This window comes from Artemia sp. Qi Xiang Cuo, chromosome 13 (genome assembly GCF_049724085.1).
Source record: "Artemia sp. Qi Xiang Cuo chromosome 13, ASM4972408v1, whole genome shotgun sequence".
In the NCBI taxonomy this organism is placed as follows: Eukaryota; Metazoa; Arthropoda; class Branchiopoda; order Anostraca; family Artemiidae; genus Artemia; species Artemia sp. Qi Xiang Cuo.
Window position 1 is genome coordinate 27,915,905 of NC_142806.1, and position 14,031 is coordinate 27,929,935.

Consider the following 14,031-nt stretch of genomic DNA (forward strand, 5'->3'; position numbering starts at 1 on the left):
ATCTCGTAGAAAACTCCCCCATGGAGAATTTCTCCCGTGAAAAATCCCCCTCCTACGAAATGATACTCTAGACAATTCCAACCTGGTAAAAATTTTCCTTGGACAATTTCATTAAAATCTTCACATGTAAAATTGATTCGGTGAAGAGAAAGCAAGATAAATAAAGAGACTCTCGTATAGGAATTCTGGCAAATTCCCCTATTGTTTCCCCTGAAAAGTTCTTTATAGAAGATCATAACTCCAAGGGCGTACAGACCTTCGCCAAACAAGGTCATACCACCTCGGGTGTACAGACTGTTCATTATGTAAAGTCATTACGTCTGGAACTTAGAAACTGTTACTTAAGGCTATAGGTTTTACGATGTTGGCCTTCTAGATCTGGTTCTTGCAAGATGTAAGTTGTTCTGGAGAATTCTCGCTGATTTCTTAGTCCCGGTGGCTAGTTTAAATAGCTTATAGTCGCGAATTTATTTGATATAAGGTATATTTTAGTTATAAAATATACTGTATGTGTGTATTAGTCTTGATGTATGTTATTTGTTTATAGATGAATAATCAAGAGGCAGTTTTGGAAATGTTGAAATCGTTGCAGGATGAAATGAAAAACATGAAGTCACAGATTGCTGTTCTACATAATCATAGAACATACCTTTCTGAACATGACCATACCTCCACCATAATAAGGCTGGGGACTCCTCAATATCGGCCTCAAGAGGCAAGGAAGATGCGGATGATGGTAATTCTGATAATGAGGACAACAGTTCCTTTCACTTCGATGACGGGCAGTCGATGATAGATTCCGATCCAGGAGGAGATGACAAGATCTCTTTGGTAGAGTTGTTTGATCTTGTATATAAATTACGGGGTGACACCATTTGTCCCAGGCCTACTGCTACTTTCCATCTTTCTTGCTCGGTGGCAGAGCTGGTTTTGGTAATTGAGCCATTTGAGAAAATTGAGCCATTTTGTTGTCACCAACTGGACATTTAGAGGACAGAAATTTCATATCGGTCGACAGAAAGGCATTCTTTGCCTTAGAGTCTGCCACACGAGTGGATGTGAGCATGCTGTCATATAGTGACCTCATCCTAGGTACGGTCATAAAAATATTATGGGTAAAGAACGTCTTTCCTGACAGTTTTTCCAAAACTGATGAAGCTCTTAGAACATATCAATCGTTATCACCAACATCTCTCAAATATTCTTTCTAGAACGTGCTCAGAGCTGATGCTCATGAAAAGAGAGATGGGGTCCTGAAATCAATCTCTGACCTGGCTCTAGAGATTTGAAATGAATTGAGATCATCATCCCTGGAAGATGAGTTCCCGTTTTCTGTCAACTTTAAGGACCTATCTCACAAAATGAGGCGATACAGAGTTTAAAGTAGACAGTTCCAACCTTTCAACAGCTCCGTTTAAACGGCCAGTAAAGAGACAGTATGAAATATAACTGGACTGTCGAGACTCTCGTGGCCCTATCCATAAAAAGAACAAGACATGATGAGAAACGGTCATTTTGTTCCCAGCAAGGAAGGGAAGGTTTTAACAACAAGAGAGACCATACCTTCACTCCAGCCCCAAACCCTGGAGGAAGAAAACAGTCAAATACTCAATGACTTGCTCGCGGCGCCAACTCAAGCCCCTCTTCCCGTAGGAAATCGTTTGTCTGACTTTGTAGAAATTAGGAAAAGTATAACAGGAGACAAGTTTGTCCTCAATGTCGTCAAAGAGGGCTCAAATATCAAATATGTCAAGCAATCAGTTGCTAATTTTGGAATCAGAGAGTGTTATAATGCTCAAGAAAAGCGTGATAGAGGAAGTCCAAAACTAGTTGTCTCCAGGATTTTGCAGTCAGATTTTTCTAGTTCCAAAACAGGGAAACAAGGGTTGAAGCCCTGTAATAAATTTATCTTGCCTAAACAAATTCTTGGACGTGATAACCTTCAAAGTAGAGATCCAGGCCACAATATCATCTGCATTGCAAGAATCAGATTGGGCATTGTCAATAGATCTAAAAGACGCCTACTGGCACATCGACATTCTCAAGAGTCATCGGAAGTACCTAAGGTTCACCTTCAAAAACAAAGTCTATCAGTTCAAAGTGCTCCCTTTGAGCTAGCCTCAATTCCAACCATTTTCTGTTGCGTGGTCGGTGCCATCGTCAGCTTTTGCCACCTTCAAACCATCCAACTGCATGATTACGTGGACGACTTGCCTCTGCACAACTACCAAAAGTCAGTAGTACAGAAGAATGTAAAGACCATTATATCTCTCCTGTACAGACTTGGGTTCATGCTGAGCGAGATATCAGAATTGCAACCTACGTGGCGGATCATAGTTCTCGGGTTTCTTGTAGGCCTGGAGGTAAAGAAGGTATACCTAACCCCAGAAGACATTCAGAATCGGATCTATACAATCAGGACAGCTCTAGGAAAATCGCACATCTCAGTACGGCAACTGATGAAGCTATGCAGGCTTAAGTGCAATTCCCCTCAACAGACTGCATCTAAGAAAATGTCAGTTACTATCTCTCCAATTGTGGAACAGGTCGTGGAATAATGTAGATTTAAACATCTGATTACAACAGAGATGAAAGAATCATTTTTACCATGGCTCAACATAGATTGGCTGAGTCAAGGCCTTCCTTGAAAACCCCCGATTCTTTCCAAAACAATATTCACCGACAACTCAACTTACAGGGGGGGGGGGGGGGGCTTTCTAGAGAACCCATATGGGGAAACTTCGGGGACATGGTCTCTAAAGGATATTTTTTTTTCTTATGTAGTGCACAGTGCCTTTTTCAGTATTCTTTCTGTATCAAAGTTTAACGCTTTGTTGTTTTGTCAATAATCAATGATATATTAATATGAATGTTCGACGTTCTTCAGGGACTCCATTTAGGCTCTAGGTATGCGACCACCTCTGTCTCTTTTAATTGTTCAGGTGGTAGGACAAAAACTTTTTCTTTTGCCTTGGCTTGTCTTTTGTCATTATAAAAGACGTATCGCCGAACCCTTTGTTTCTTTTAATTGTTCCGGTGATGGGACTAAAACTTCTTTTTCTTCCAGCGATTTATCCACGCCGTATTTTTGATTTTCAAAAGTATAATAGGTATTGATGACCTTATCCATGTCAAAATCAAAAACCAATCATCACTGCTATCATTTCCTATTTGTTTGGTTCGTTACACCTCGGCTTATCTTTCGTCATTATGAAATGCGTAATGCCGAACCTTTGTTTTTTAACAAAGGTATTGGGCAGGCGGCAGGCTTCTGCATAGGGATTCTCACTGTCACTTGTCTTCTAAACGCAGACAATTTGAGCCTTTTCCTGATTACATAATGTCCAAATGGACCTTAAATTATTAGTGGTGGGACAAAAACTTTTTTTCTTCCAACGATTTATCTAGTCCAGTTTTTTTGATTTTACAAGGTATGGAAGGCATTGACGACCACCTTTGTTTCTTTTTATCGTTCAGATGATGGGTGGAATAAAAACTTCTTCTTTTGCCTTGGCTTATCTTTTGTCATTCTGAAAGACATATCGCCGTACCTTTGTCTCTTTTAATTGTTCAGATGATGGAAAAAAACTTCTATTTCATCCAACGATTTATTCAGTCCAAATATTTGATTTTAAAAGGTATGGTAGGTACTGATGACCTTATCCATGTCAAAATCCAAAACCGAATCATCATCGCTATTATTTCCAATTTTCTGCTTCGTTACACCTCGGCATATCTCTCGTTATTGTAAAATACATATCGCCGAACCTTTAGTTTTTAATAAAGGTATGGTAGGTATGGATGACCTTGCCCATGTCAAAATCCCAAACCCAATAATCATCGCTATCATTTTAAATTTTGACAAGTTTTGATTCTCGCTGTCCAGGTTGATTTTTATTGACTCGCTGCTCTTCATTTTCATGTTTAAATCCCCCACTTGTTTGGTGTCATGTCTTCTAATCCCGTTTGTCTTTGCCCTTCATTTTCATTTCCAACATGCTCTAATTGCTGTTTTCGTATATCCTCCAACCGCTCCTGTCTTTGCTCTTCATTTTTATTATTGTTGCGTTTTTCGATTTTGATTACTTCAGACAATTTAGGAATGGCCTTTGCTGTAGCTGTCCGTATTGGTTTTGTCACAGTTGATGGTCCAGGTTGTCAAATTTCACCTCTTATCATGTTTGATAGTTCAGGTTTTGGTTCCAAAGAATCATCATTTATGACGATTCTTTTATGAAACGAAATCGCAAACTGCAAATTATGATGTAACGAAACTGCAATTTCTCGCTTTTTGGCCTTTCAACAGACATTATGTTCTATAAATAACTGTTGCGCTTGAAACACAGCAATTATTATGTAACAACTTAGTACATGACGTCATTTGAAAAAAAAACAAAATAAAGGCTCTTAACGATTTTTCTCAGACTTCTGGCCTATCTAGATCGTTTTTTCATGCGGGAATATCTCTATAGAACATTTTTCCCGAAAAAATATGGACCCGTGTTCCAGAAACAGAATAAATACATTCACAATTATTATTTACAGTACTGGGAGCCCGGGTCTCAGCACTTGACACGCGGCAGGGTTCTGTATATGAATTTACACTGTCGCTTGTCTTCTAAATGCACACAATTTACGGTATCATTTTCAATTTGTTTGGTTCGTTTTAACTTGGCTTTTCGTTCGTCATTATGAAATACATATCGCCGAACCTTTGTTTTTTAACAAAGTTATGGTAGGCATTGATGACCTCATCCATGTCAAAATCCCTAACCCAGTCATCATCACTATCATTTTCAATTTTGACAAGTTTTGATTATCGCTGTCAAGATTGATTAGCATTGACTCGCTCAGATGTTTGGTTTCACATGTCTTCTAACCGCGTTTTTTATTGCTTTTCATTTTCATTTTTGACTGGCTCACATGCTTGGTGTTTCAAATCTTCTAACTGCATGTGTCTTCTCTCTTCATGTTCATTTTTGACGTGCCGCTTTTAACCACGTGATTATCTATTCTTCATTTTAATTTTTGACTCACTGACATGCTCGATGTTGCAGATCCTCTTACAGTGTGTGTCTTTGCTCTTCATTTTCAATTATTACACGCCGCCGCTTTTTTTCTAGCCGCCTGTGTCGTTGCGCTTCATGCTCTATGTCGCATGGCTTCTAACCACGTGTATCTTTGCTCTTCATTTAATTTTTGACACTGTAATTTTTATTTTTGCATATTTTCCATCCGCCCGTATCTTTGTCCTTCATTTTCCTTTTTGAAACGTTTTTGGATTAAGATCACTTTAAGCAATTTAACAATAGCCTTTGCTTTAGCTTCCTGTATTGGTGTTCTCGCAATAGATGGTCGAGGTTGTCAAATTTCACATCTTATCACGTGACGTTATTTGTTTTTTTAACAAAGCCATGTTAGGCATTGATGATCAAAAAAGAAATATCACTACAATAAGAATTTTCGTTGATAGTTGTCAGGGCTTGCTTCCACACTTCGTTATATGTTCTTCGTTCATTTTCAGATGGTAGCAGAACTTTTAAGTTACGTTTTCTTTTCACACGAGAGAATGCAACGTATAACATTTCATTATTAAAAAGTGGAGTACTGAAGTCGACGCCAACAAATTCAAAAATTTACCCCTGTGACTTATGTATGGTCATGAAAATCCGGGACGAATTGGAAATTGACGTCCATGATGACGTCACAATTTTCCCCTCTTAGATTTGGTGTCTGTGTTAAATTACATTCGTTTATTGGACCTTTAACTATTGCTTCGGCTTGTCTTTTGTCATTATGAAAGACATATCGCCGAATCTTTGTTTGTTTCAAGTGTTCAGGTGGTGGGACAAAAACTTCTTTTTTTCCAACGATTTATCTATACCAGGTTTTTGGTTTTCAAAGGTAGGGAAGGTATTGACGACCAGATTCGTTTCTTTTATTATTTTTCAGGTGGTGGGACAAACACTTCTTCTTTTGTCTTAGCTTGTCTATTGTCATTATGAAAGACGTATCGCCGAATCTTTTGTTTCTTTTAATTGTTCAAGTGGTGGGACAAAAACTATTTTTTTTCAAACGATTTATCCAGTCCATATTTTTGATTTTTAATGAGTATGGTAGGTATTGAGGACCTTATCAATATCAAAATCCAAACCCCAATCATCATCGCTATTATTTTCAATTTGTTTGGTTCATTACACCTCGGCGGCTCGGCTTATCTTTCGTCATTATGAAATACTTATCGCTGAACTTTTGATATTTAACAAATGTATGGGGCACGCGGGAGGCTTCTATATATATATTCTCACTGTCGCTTTTCTTCTAATTTCAGACAATTTCAGCCTTTTCTTGATGTCATAACGTCCAAATGGACCTTAAATTAGAAGTGATGCCTTTGTAAAATTATATATATTTTTTACTGGACTTTTATTTTTATCCTCGGCTTGTCTTTTGTCATTATGAAAGACATATCGCCGAACCTTTGTTTCTTTTAATCGTTCGGGTGTTGGGACAAAAGCTTCTTTTTCTTCCAACGATTTATCGTGTCCAGGTTTTGATTTTACAAGGTATGGGAGGCATTGACGACCACCTTTATTTCTTTTAAAGGTTCAGGTGGTGGGACAAAAACTTCTCCTTTTGCCTTGGCTTTTCTTTTGTCGCTATGAAAGACATATCTCCGAACCTTTGTTTCTTTGAATTGTTCAAGTGGTGGACAAAAACTGCTTTTTTTTCCAGCGATTTAGCCAGTCCATATTTTTGGTTTTCAAAAGTATGGTAGGTATTGATAACCTTATCCATGTCAAAATCCAAAACCCAATCATCATCGCTATTATTTTCAATTTGTTTGTTTCGTTACGCCTCGGCTTATCTTTTGTCATAATGAAATGCATATCGCCGAACCTTTTTTTTAAACAAAAGGCATGTTAGGCATTGATGACCTTATCAATGTCAAAATCCCAAACCTAATCATCATTGCTATCATTTTCAATTTTTATACGTTTTTATTCTCGCTGTTCAGGTTGATTTTCATTGACTCGCAGCTCTTCATTTTCATTTTTGACTGCCTCGCTTATTCGGTATCGAATGTCTTCTAACCACGTGTGTCTTTACCCTTCATTTTCATTTTTAACACCCTCTAATTGTCGTTTTTCCATATCTTTTAACTGCCCGTGTCTTTGCTTTTCATTTTTATACGTGTTTGGATTTGATTACTTCAGATCATTTAGCAATGGCCTTTACTACAGCTGTCCGGATTGGATTTGTCGCATTTGATTGTAAAGGTTGTCAAATTTTACAGCGTATTAACATCCATCACTTTTTACTCTTAAAAGGTAACTAGAACTTCCGAATTCAACCAAAAGAGCCACCTCTAAAATTTATTTTAGACCCTTGAATCCATCCCTTGAATTTCAACTTTAAATACCCCCTGGGGCATAACTTACAACACCCATCCCCAGGATGTAGTAGTTTAAATCAACCCCAAAATCCTTGTTATTTGATCTTTGAACGATTTTGAATAAAAGGAGCGTCTCAAAAATTATATCGGATGTACTTGTGAAAACTCGGCTTGTGGGGGGTCAGTTGACCTCTATCACTTTTGACTCTTAAAAGGGAACTATAACTTCCAATTTCAACCAAATGAGCCAACTCTAAAGTTTACACAACCATCCTTCCATTCGAGCCTTAAATGACCAGGGACATAATTTACAACACTGACCCCCAGGCTCTTGTGGTTTATATCAACCCCAAACCTTGTTATACGATCTTCGGACTTAAGAATTATAGCAGTGTCTCAAAATTTAAATTGGATATATTTCGGAAAAACACGACGTGAGGGGGTGGTAGATGCACTTTGATCACTTTTATTCCTAAAAAGAGCGCTAGAGCTTCTGATTATGAATTCAATGAGTCCCCTCCGAAGTATATAATCCATGTAGGTGTTTTGGGAAATGATGGGCCTAGAAGGAGGGGGGGGGCTGGTTGCCATCAAACCAGTTTTGACTCTTAAAATGGCACAATAACTTCTAATCTCAAATCAAATGAGCCCCACCTAAAGTTTATACGACCACCCATTCCATAAAAATCTTATATGCCCTCATGACATAACTTACAACCCTATCCCCATGGAACTGGGGGTTTGTGTCAAACCTAGAGGTATTCTTATATATATTTTGGACTGTTTCGAACAGAATATCTATTTCAAAATTTCAATCAGATGCATTTGGTGAAAAGAGGGATGGTCAGAAGGGAGCTAGTTGTTCTCTATCACTTTTGACTTTTAAAAAGAAACTAGAACTTCTAATTTTCAACCAAATGAGCCTCCTCTAAAGTTAAACAACCATCTCTTCCATAAACAACTCAAGTGCCTCCAGGGCATAACTTACAGCCCTTGTCCTCACGCTCGGTTTTTTTTTCAACCCCTTGTTATATGATATTTGGACTATTTTGAATAAAATAGCTATCTCAAAATGTCTCTTAGATGCATTTTGGGAAAATACAATATGTTTGTAGGGGGGGGGGGGGTGTAGCTGCCTTTTGATCACTTTGACTCTTAAAAGAGAACTAGAACTTCTGATTACCAATTTAATGAGTCCCCTCCGAAGTATATAATTGTTGGAGGTGTTTTGGGAAATGATGGGCCTGGAAGGGAGGGGGTCTGGTTGCTATCAAACCAGTTTTGACTCTTAAAATGGCACAATAACTTCTAACTTCAAATCAAATGAGCCCCACCTAAAGTTTATACGACCACCCATTCATAAAAATTTTATATGCCCTCATGACATAACTTACAACCCTATCCCCACGGAAATGGGGGGGGGTGTCAACCCTAGGGACATTTTTATGTGTATTTTAGAGTATTTCGAACAGAATATCTATTTCAAAATTTCAATCAGATGCGTTTGGTGAAAAGAGGGGTGGTCAGAAGGGAGCTAGATGGTTTCTGTTTTCCTAAATTCATTAGGTACTTCCCCTTTTTCGAAAATCATATTCATAATATTCAGTAACTTATTTCTAACCTCAGAGCCACCATATTTAAGAAACTCATTTACCACCCTATCAGCACCTGGAGCCTTATTATTTTTTAGTCCTTTTAGCACTGCCGCTAATTCCTCCTCACAAAACAAATCTTCCTTCACATCCAATGTATCACAAACTTTTTCATTTTCCTCTATATCTCTTCCTACAACTCTATCTAGGTTAAGCAAATTTTCAAAATTTCGGCCCATCTCTAGTATTTTCCTTATCGCTAATTTCGGTCCCATTCCTATTTTTGACTGGGCCAAGTCTGCATTGATTACTCCTTCTCAATTTGTTAACATGCCAGTACAATATTTTACTATTATGCCGTCTAGCTGTATCTTCCAGATCCTCAGCAATTTTATCCATGGCCTCTACTTCACATCTCCTTAGTTCATATTTTAATGCTTTCTCCACTTTCTTTACATTCGTTTTGTTTTCATATGATCTATCACTAAGGTAATTCTTGTACAAGTCCTTTCTCCTTTCTATCAAACATAAAGCTTTTTCACTAATATTCTTAGCTGCAGTTCTAGCTTTCTTCCCTAAGACAGCTTCAGCAACTTCACAAATTATTTTTCTAAAATTATTCCAACCATCTTCCACATTATCAGATTTTAAACTCTCAAGTTAAGCATTCAACTGTTCCTGGAAAGTGTCTCTCAAATTCTTATCCTGGAGTCTACCAACATCATAACTTCCTGGGAGGTAGTTACCCTTCCGAAATTTCAGCTTTAAATTAACCCTAGACACTACTAGATGGTGATCTTTACTTTTAACATCAATAGCGGCACTCCTATATACCCTAGTATCTTGTATTGATCCTGCCTGTATTGATCTTGTATTTTACCATCACGTGAATACCTTGTTAACTTATGAGCCATTTTATGACCAAACACCGTATTGGTTATAACTAGATCGTTATACCTACATAATTGCAAAATTCTGTATCCATTACTGCTTTCTTTTCCTACACCAAATGTACCTAGGCTAGGATACCATCTATCCCTATTTCTACCAACCTGGGCGTTAAAATCTCCCAGAAAACATAATATTTCTACCTGATACAATTTCTTCTTTTAGTCGTGGACGAAATAAGAAACATTTTCAAAAAAAACAGAAGAATTAAAAAAAAAGTGCGGATCGTATTTTTCCGTATTTGTTTCAAAAGATTTGCGTGAAGTTTAATGTACCTAGGACCGCCTTTTTGCCGTGTTCGTTTCGAAAGATTGAGGCTAAGTTGGAAATAACCGGACACGAAAAAAAATAGGCCCAATAAGCCAACTGCACTTAGTGGGCCATGCGCGTCAAATTGTGCCGTGAATGAAAAAAATTTAAGAAGCCTTGAGATAATCAGTTTGATTTTCAAGAGAGCCTTAATGTTCAGTCTGCACACACAACTTCTTTAAGTAATCTTGAACGGCAGAAATTATCTAAGGAAAAACTTTATATCTGCCCTATTAATACATCGATGGCTTTTGACTTTGTTCTGCATTCCCAAGCTATTTTTTCTCTTTTCCCAAGCTATTCCCAAGCATTTATAACTGGTATCCTTGTGGCTTTAAAATAACCTCCAAAAAGAAGACTCTTGCATGTGGAAGTGGTATCGGGGCACATCAGTTCGTGTAAAGTCTAGTGGCCAGACCAGTAATACCATTCGTGTTTGTCGTGGAGTAAAACGGGGTTTTGTGTTGAGTCGTGCTATTTTTATCAGTACAGTTCGGGTCTGATTAGTTATAAATACTCTGAAGAAAAAATTGAGAAAATTTTGTGGTTTTCTTGCTAGAATTAAGTGAAAATTTACAAGAAGATAAATGAACTGACGATTAATTTCCATGGAACAATCTGACAAAATAGTTGACTTTCCTTGGTTCCTTTAAGTTTGAATTGACTTTTCACTTCAATTTCTTTTCGTTTAAAGTTTAATTTACTCATCTCTAACAGGATATGTTATTTTTATATTTCATTTAATTAATCATTTAGCCTTGATACTCTAATAGGATAGTATTTAATAAATTTGGAATAAATTATATTTTCAATAAAGTTATAGTAAACAAAAGTCTGTCAAATTTTGACATAAATCAATGTCCTTTTTCTCATGATATTGAATTTGCGTTTTTTCCGTTGCTTTTTTTCTTCCTCACCATTTTGGACTTCACTGTCTTGCATTGTTGTCAACCGGTCAAAAAAATTAATGTTTTATTGCTTATCAATAATGTCTCACAAACAATAAATATTATTAATATTTTTTTAAACAAAAGCTTTTTTCTTAAAAAAGCTGATTTGTATTCTTTAATGTACAGGTATTTTTGAAATATCAATGGCTTAATGATAAATATATGTAGCCTCTATATACAGTAAAATTGTTGGACACTTTTTAGGTACACAAATGGCTTCAATATCCAGGGTTTGAAAATTGTTGCAATCAACACGACCGATGCTACCAGGATTGTACGAAAACCAAAATATTCTGTGAACAGAAATTTTTTGGATGTTTGATGGAGCAGTGTCATAGAGAGTCAGTCTACTATAGAGAGCCACTCGTGCCGTTCAAATTTGGTGACATCGAAATTTATGGTAAATATTTTATTTTGTATCTTAGCAGTTTTTACTTAGAATAGTAGTCTTCTTAAAATAAATAAGGAACCGACAGTTCCGTGAAGGAATATTCATGCTTCTTTTTGTTTTAATTTTTAATGATATGTTTTGCAGCTGTCTTACGGTAGAAGACTATTTATTTAATACGCTTCGGCTAATACTCATTTGCTGCAACGAATCCAAATATTTATAATTGTAGTCCTTTTTATTGACTTTACATTATAGGTAAATGAATGTTTTGTAGGTTTGTTGAAATATTTTGGAAGATGACAATCTCTGTCTTAGATATGGTCAGATTTAACTTTTTCATTTCTAGATAAGGTTCTGATAAGTTTATGAGACTTCGGAGCTCCTCAGCTGATATGATTACTAAACCCGGGCTGTCAATGAACAATAATAAAGGAAAAATGGGTATTCACTAGTGACATAATGACTCTTTATTCCCAACCTGGACCATGCAGACCCTTTGGTTAAGTGTTGGAGGGGAACAGAGTCACTAGCTACTCCTCCATCCTATATATTCCTTCTCTGCTCAAACACAACCCATTATCCTTCCAGATCCCAACCCTCTACCTACTTAACATTTAACATTATGTAGATAAAATGCATTTCTTAAACACATTTATTTGTGTATCACTAATTCATGATCCTATTCTACAAATGAATCTGTAAGAAATGGAAAACCCGAAAGAAAATGGCAGGGTTTTACCCTTGTCGTAGTACAGGGCTGATATTCACATTCCTCTAGATATTAGAAGCTTTGCTTTGTTGTACCAGCTGTGAATTTCCGGTATATAATTCTAACATTCCCGCTGAGCTCCAGCCGGCACAAGTCTTAATTGTGTCAAGAGGGACTCTTTCGCAGGGTTGCCACCCGATCAGAAAAAAACCACTAGATTCTTGAAACAAATCACTAAATCAATACAGAAATCACAAGAATTATAATAATCTTTATCATTGTAACTGATAATTGTTTTGTTTCTTTACAATGTTTTATACAGGCCCACCTACAAGAAGGGAGTAAAATTTCCTCTTAGATGTGGAAAAGTACCTTTAGTTTGATGGTGTTTTTATTTCTCAAGCGAAAAATGTCCTTGAAATTTTGAGAAATGCCTTTTTACATCTTTATGCGGAGAATGAAACTAAATCCTTCCTTCCTTCCTGTTCCCCAATTGTTACCCTTGGTGTATGCTCCGATCACTGAAAATTCGTTATCGGAGGTCTAATCGAATTACTTGCTTTTTCTTTTTAATTTATTTTTCTTGTCGATCCAAAACTCCAGTTTTTTCCCAAAAAATATAGAAACTGTTTTTCTCTTTACTCTATTTGAGCTAGAATAATTACTGGGATACCAGCGACAACTTTAAAAATGGCCTTTTTATAATTCCATGGAAAAAATGTGGCTCACTCTTCAAAAATTTTAATAAGCAACGGTCTTATTGCTTCTTACAAACAAAGAGGCACGTGTTAATTATACGGAACACGCCCAAAAAATAAAGTTATGGTAATCTCAATGAAATGTGCCAAGATACGAGGAAACTATAATATTTTTTTTTACAAAATAATATAATTTGGGCTATATAGTTGCACATTAGGGAGGTGGGGGGGGGGGTAAAGTAACCTAACCTTACTCAAAGTCTGAGGCTTTTACCAAAGTCTGAGAGAGATAATACGGATTCATTTAGAGTTAGAGACATATGAAGTGGGAATTTGTCAAGATTCAGTCAGACACAGATACTACTACCGGCTCAAAATAATATACTAGAGTCTGAAATAGGTGAAATAGGTTCTTACCGAAGTCTGAGAGAGATGATTGAGATTCATTTTAGGGTTAAGAGACATATGAATTGGGAATTTATCAAGATTCAGCCAGACATGGGTACTGCTACCAGCTCACGACATTTTACTGCTCACAGCATTTTAAAAATATCCTCATGAAAAATAATTATTCATTAAAAAATGTATTCATGAAAAAAACATACCTTGGAAAAAAGATGTATTGGATAAATATACCCAAAACAACTTGGAAGTAGACCTCTGTTTATCGATATATTAAAAATATTCTCATAAAAAATAATAACTTGGAAGTGGACCTCATAAACAAGATAACTTGGAAGTGGACCTCTGTTTATGATACATTAAAAAATGTCCTCGTGAAAAAATAATTACCCATAGAAAAATATATCCATGAAAAAAAGTATACCTTGGAAAAATGATTTGTTTGAAAAATAAAACGAAGGCAACTTGGAAGAGGACCTCTGTTTATCGATATTTTAAAAAATATCCTCGTGAAAAATAATTACCCATGGAAAAATATATCCATGAAAAAAATAAAAAAATTAAAGTTGGTCCAAAAAAAATTCAGTCCAAAAAAAGTGCTTCTAATAACATTTTTTTCTAATAGTAAAAATCACG

The 14,031-nt window shown here is 36.4% G+C and overlaps 1 long non-coding RNA gene across 1 annotated transcript in view; it reads left to right on the top strand.

Annotated features, from left to right (window-relative positions):
- The window catches only part of LOC148945140 (uncharacterized), a 161,270-nt gene that overhangs the window by 144,386 nt on the left and 2,853 nt on the right, over positions 1 to 14,031 (top strand). The window contains exon 4 of the long non-coding RNA XR_016142738.1: positions 11,400 to 11,595. This is a non-coding gene — a long non-coding RNA (uncharacterized LOC148945140). The remainder of the gene's footprint in view (positions 1 to 11,399; positions 11,596 to 14,031) is intronic.